The sequence below is a fragment of the Cuculus canorus genome, chromosome 6 (assembly GCF_017976375.1).
Source record: "Cuculus canorus isolate bCucCan1 chromosome 6, bCucCan1.pri, whole genome shotgun sequence".
NCBI classification, from domain to species: Eukaryota; Metazoa; Chordata; class Aves; order Cuculiformes; family Cuculidae; genus Cuculus; species Cuculus canorus.
In genome coordinates, this window is record NC_071406.1 from 25,677,033 (window position 1) to 25,683,612 (window position 6,580).

Below are 6,580 nucleotides of genomic sequence, written 5' to 3' on the forward strand. Positions count from 1 at the left end.
GGCCTTAACAAGCATGTTCTTGAGGAAAAACTTGCACAGTTTTTTTTCTGGGAGTCAGAAAGGAGGTCATTTGCAGAAAGAATAAATTGAAAGGAGTTTCCCAAGAACTTTTTTTCCTGTAGTTTCTTAATGGCAGATCTTTTTGTACATTAACAAGAACTACTCAGTTATGGATTTTAAATACATTCTCTGTACAGGTTCCTCTTCACATGGCATGGATTTCTAACATCACAAACAGCAGCTGGCTTCCAGGATATATACTAACTCTGATCACAATCATTGTTAGCAACAGTGAATTGAAAGAGGATAAGAAATATGAGCTATTTTTAGAGGCAATAAGCCAGAGCTCTTCACTCTCAGAGAAAAGCCATTTTTAGGAGTAAGTGGCTGAGCTGGTTAAAACTCATCACTGTGTCTGCTAGTCTAGATATCCGTAAAGCTTCCTCACTTTATTGTGTTTATTAAGAGTTTAGTAGCCTTAAACTGTAACCTGTGGTATAAAAGAGTGCTTGATTTAGAGATTCAGTGTTACTTGGTGTTCAGTTACCTAGTATTCAGTGTTCACCTCGCATGTCAGAAATCTTTTTCAAGAAAGGTAGAGTTTCATGGCTAAAAATTCAGCTACTTTACCAAAGAAAGGAATTACATCTGTATTTATAATTAAAAAGTAAAACATTTTGGCATGTATGGAGGTAATTTTTCATTGCTTTGTCAAAATTGTAATGTACAAATTTTAATGTGTTTTTAAAGAGTAGTCGCAAATGTAGTTAATTTGATTTTTCCTTAGCTTTAAAATATTTCTGAAATCTTAGTCAAAATGTCCAGGATTTTCAAACACATCCAAAAGCCCTAAGATCCTAATTATGGGACATGTTTCTGATTCACTGAGGTGTTTTTAAACCCCACTCTTTGGTCCTTGTTTTGTTGTTGTTTTGCATGGCTCATAACTGTTTTGTAAACCTCTTCCTCTATCACTTTTCTATAAACATATGTAGGCAATCAGGCTGCAATACTGACCTTATTCACCAGGTTCACACACATTGCAAACAGGCCATTAAAGTCATTCAGGCCACCTTGAGAATAAGGTGCTATTTAAATGGAATATAAATAATACTGTCTAATCCAAAGTGCTGATAATTTTCTAGTCTGAGGCAAGGATTCCTTTAGCTTTTCGTCTTTACAGTATTTGGTGTTACACAACAACTGAAATTTGGATGTAACAGTTGAGTGCTAAATTAGGTACTTGGCACTTTGTCTTCTAGTACATGAAAATAATTTCAGAACAGCTCATACTGAGAGATGGGAAAAATAGGGGAGAGATGAATGAAATCATGCATCAATTTTTACTTAATAAGGTAATACTGAAAGACTTGCAGAAAACCAAATATTGTTGAACAATGTTATCATGCACTGAGTTCCTGTCTGTTAGAAAATTTTACAAAACATGAAAATTCTATAGGTAGAAAAAAGAAACAGCCATGCAAAACCTTCTTTTACAGTCTTGTAGCAAATTTTACCTCAGGAAATGATTCTTTCTAAATTAAAGACCGTTAAAACGCTTCATGCTGTTCCCATGAGCCAGTAAGTTGAAAACCCAATGTACTGCGAATTAAACTTTGAGCACTACAAACTATAAGGAAACATATCAGATGCATAGGTATAAAAGGAAAGAAATCTCAGGGAGCACAGTCAGAGCCAGCTCAAGTACATGTGTGCAACTCCAGTTTTAGGGCATGGTAGGAGGAGGAAACATTTTTGTATTTGCATTAGATAAGAAATTTAAAAGTAGTCATTTTGTTTGTATACAAGCTGATTTCTTACACTCAAATATTGTTGAATACCTTATTGCTTCAATAGTATCTTTCATGTAATGGTAATTAAGGTGTTTAAAATCTACTTCAGTTTTTAAGTAAATTAAGAGCTAAATTTTAGTTATTTCTTAATATTTAAATGGTTAAGCTTTGGAGAGGCAGCAGTTGGGTGGGCTTTTTTCCTGCAGTCTGGTGCAGAGTACGCAATAACTGACTCACAACTATTACAATAGCCAATCTATACCTATCCATCAAATCCCTCCAGTTGATCTGTGTGGTTTGCAGACCCTTTTACGGTGAGATATTCAAGCTGCTATATTTGTTCTCAGACTCTACAGAAAAGGAAAAGCTATTTACAACATCTTGTGCTTGCATCTTTCAGCAAACTGTGGTGGTTCTATTCCTTTTCAGGTTTTGCTAAACAGTGTTTAGAGCCGGAGAAGGAAGCAGAATTTGTATGTGATTAAATGGCCATGTAGAACTAGGGCTTTTCAAGCTTTGTTCTTCTTTAGACGATGTACTGCTTGCTGAGAGTTTGATACTATTACTGATTTTTATTGCTTATTTTGACACAGGCTCCCATTTCAGGATTTTTGAAATATTTGGTTTAACTGAATCAGAAATATATTTGGAATGTTATCGTATTTGAAGCAAATACATTGCCAAGCTGTGAGATTGTTTTGCTTAAGCATTTTGCAAAGACTCTGTTAGTTACACAGAATTTTACGAAATAATTTGTTTTCATTCATTTTTCTCCTAAACTCTTTTTTCATAACAGACTATGACTATCTTTCATACTTTATCCATAAGTAAAGCATGTGCATTCTCTAGTTATAATCAGCAACTAAAACCAGACTACTCTTTGCCTTTTTATCTTAAAACAAATATTTTGCTTGTAATTTACTGCCCTGTATTAATGAATGTCTGTATTATAAGAATCTAGAAGAAAATAGGCAGTGGAGAGCTATACAAAGTTAGAATTCTGAGGACTGGCAAGAAACGTTTGAGTTTCCATATCTTGACATTGCAGCAAATTGTCTTAATGAACATTCCTGCTTAAATTTCATGAGCGTACTAAGCACGTACGGTCAGAAGCAGCATGCTTTTATTCCTTCCTTAGGCTAAACAGGCCTGTTCTGTCTTCATTGGCTTCTGTACAATTGAGGCCATCTATTACTCCTTCACAGAAACACGCACTTACACTCATCAGTTGTTGTTACCATTGCTAGTGCTAGCTCTTCCCCTATAGCTTCCTCAACATCTTCACTAGTTCAACTGAAATCCTCTTCTGAATTTCAAACCCACTGGCCTATTTCATGCCTAGAATTTATCACTTCAATGTCATGCCATAAGGGAGGTAAACAGCCTTCTCACCTTTGCCTTTGGCTAAATGGTACAAGCTTTGTAATGCATTTCTCTGTTTTGGGTTCCTCTCTGCTCTAAGCACGTTTTTGATTTAGTTCAAAATTCTCTCACTGTTCTCACGCAACTTGTCTACCCGTGTCTCTGTCACCTGGAAGATGTCACGTGTCTCTCCATCCTCCCACCTACAAGCAGGCTCACCTCCACAGCTGGTCATATCACGCCTGACTTGATAAGCTGTAACTTCATCTACACCTGCCTCTCTTGCCACCACCTTTTCATTGTGCATCTTAATTTGCGGAGCTACACGGTGAGCCAGGCTGGAGAACTGGCTAAGATGAAAAATAGCTTCTTTCTCTCTGTGCAAAGCTGACCCAGCCAACAATTCCCCTGAAGGAAGTATTCATCAAACTCTACCTCAAGTGAAAAAGTAAATCCTCCCTGTTAATTCACACACGCCTTCCATCTGAATAGTCAGTCAGCCCTTTAATCCTTTCCTGGTATCAATCCCTGACTTCACTAGTCTTCTCTAGTGAAAAAAAAACATTTTGTCCAACAAAGTTGACTAGCCAGGATTTTCTAAGTTGCCACTCTGCTTTTCTTCAAGTGGCTTCCACTTGAGTGGAACCAGCGAAGTTCAGGGGCCCTCCAATATTCCTGTTCTTGAATGTCTGTCAACCTCTGGCAGCATGCAGCAGGTTACACATGCACTGTGATATTTAGGAATACAGAAAAGTTTTGAGATCAATCAGAATTTGTAAGCTGCGTGGAGATTCCCAGGCAGTTGCATATTACTTCTTCCTTCATTCTTTTTAATTTTCAACCCAATGTAAGAAATTAAACCATTTTTGATAGAATGGGATGAAAAGGCTTTTCATAATCCTTGTACCAGTCTTGCTAAGCCTCATTAGTATGATTAGTGCTCTTCTATTTATAATTCAAGGTGACTACTCATGTATACGAAGTTGATTGTTTCAGTAAAATACCTGAAGGATTAGGCATATTTTTGCACTGGAGTGCAAATCTTGTAATCAGATCTGTATGGGTAGCCACTACCAACTACTCTTATTCTTTTCAAACATTTCTGTAGCGCCACTGACAGGACTGTGGTCTGGACTTTGGATCACCTATAAACCATGTAAGAGTATGAGTGATATGAAAGATTTAAAATCAGATTACTAATTACCAGAAGGCTTTTTAAATAGCTCAATGAGCTTTTAGCTGCATGAATGATGAGTCAAACTGACAAGCCTGTGTTTTGATGTCTGTGTTCTGTAAAGCAGCAGACATTAGAGTCCAGACTCAAGTTGCTCTTAACATTAAGGCCATTTAACTCCCACAGCCAGAGTGCACAGGATGCATTCCAGATCATAACTGAAAATGCACACCATTTTGTTGCTTCTCTCATGGAGTGAGACACAAACATGCAGCTTTAAACATTCACGGCAGCTAATCAGTAGCAAACAAAACAGAAAAACAAAACTCTGAAGTCTTTCTGTTGTTGTAGTTGGTAAATAAAACACTGTATTTGGTCTTAATCAAGATTATGCCTCAAAATCTTCACCTGAATATATTTAAAGTTTCCCTGTTCTGTATGTTCATTAATATCTTTATTTTTATCATTGGTCACTATGCATTTTTTTTCAATTACATTTGTAGGCTTCCCCGGCAGGGCATGCCTTCAAAAGTCATTAATAAACTACAGTATCCTGAATGCTGAGCCTTTATACATTTTTTTAAAACTATAATCTGCATTTCTAATTTCAGGTTTAAATGGAAAAGGAAAGATTTTTCTTTTTGCTTTGCAAAAATCTCTTTAAGAGTCTCCATTTACAGAATCAACAATGAATATTCTAAAATATGCAGAATGTTTACTGTTTGTGGCAGTAAAAGGATAGTACTTTTAAAATTAATCATATTCTAATTTTTATTTATTATTAACAATAAACACCAGCAATATTAAATTTTTGACGTATAGTACTTAGGTGTAACAAGGTTGTACCCAATCATAAGGAAACTAAACAACCTAATAAAAGCATATGATTATTTTCATTATTATTCATTAAATTAATAAATAAACTCTGCTTATTGGTAATGGAAGCAGGTTGCATGCAATTATTTTTCCAAGAAATTATAATATAGGAATCATAATTCCTTTTTTTATTCTATTTACACATAACAAAACAGAACATGCAGTTGCTTGCCAATGAATTTCACATCCATTTTACTGTGGAGGGAAATTATTTCACTGTGGTTTTGGAAGCTTAGACGTCTCTTAGCCATTCCAGTGAAAATTCACTTTCTTTTTATTGATTTAAAGGTTTACAGTTGTTCAGAAAAGCAAGGCTGCAAAAATGTAGCACAGGAAGAAAGGGAAACAGCAGTTATGGTCACGTTGTCCATGAACTACATAAAAAAAAAAACTTGATGTTGGCTCAAATTTCATTAGTGTGTTTCTTAAAAATAGCTATAAATGATAGTACTGCAGAAGCAACATGTAGGTTTGGGGTTTTTGTGGAATGGGTTGGGTTTGGGTTTTTTTTTAAAGAATGAAAAATAAGTATCTTTACAGTGGGAAAGCTGCACTGGTGGAAGTTTGTGCAGAGGAAAGAGGAAGGCGTGCCAATCAGCTTCGTGTTGTATGCTCAGATCCTTGATAGAGTAGCTCAATGATAATCCTTTCTGGTGCAGCACAGGAAGATATCGTTTTCAATCTAGACCTCAATATGAGAAGTGTAATGACAATTGAGAGCCTGGCGCTGATAATTAGGAAGCTAGAGGGACTGATTTATGAGGAAATGGCATTGATTAAAATTTGCATTTAGAGCACTTTCTCACAGAGGATCACAACTGCTGTATTAGTGTTAGACCAGCATTTTCAAAAGCAAGTGTTAATGGGCTGCTGTACTCCCATGGCCTCCGGTACTCAGCAAATTTTCTGAGCAGGTGTTTAACAAAGCCAAAGCTTCCAGAACACCCTTGTGCTAAATACTTCACGAGGAAGTGGTGGGGATATAGCTGAAGCAATAGACACATTACTTTATTTGTGAAAACACTCAGACAGCCACTTCCCTTTGTTTCCAGACAGGTGCCCCTGATTTAAACAGCACAGAGGCATACATGAAGTGACAGGAGTGAAGGGTCATTAGGACTGTAGAGACACAACTGGTAATTCAGCAAACTGTGTATCTTGGAACCTCTAACAGAAAACTAAACCAAAACAAGCTCTCTGCCACTACCTCCCTCAAAACCTCAGCCAAAAAAAAATTAAATAAACTTTGACTGAAAATGAATGGCACGGCAACAGATGAAAGCATGCAAGAAGAAAGACGTGGCTATTGAGAGGTTTGAGTGAAACCGGAGGGAATTGCAATTCAAAGAGTAGTTGCATCAGCCACTGGCTGTAG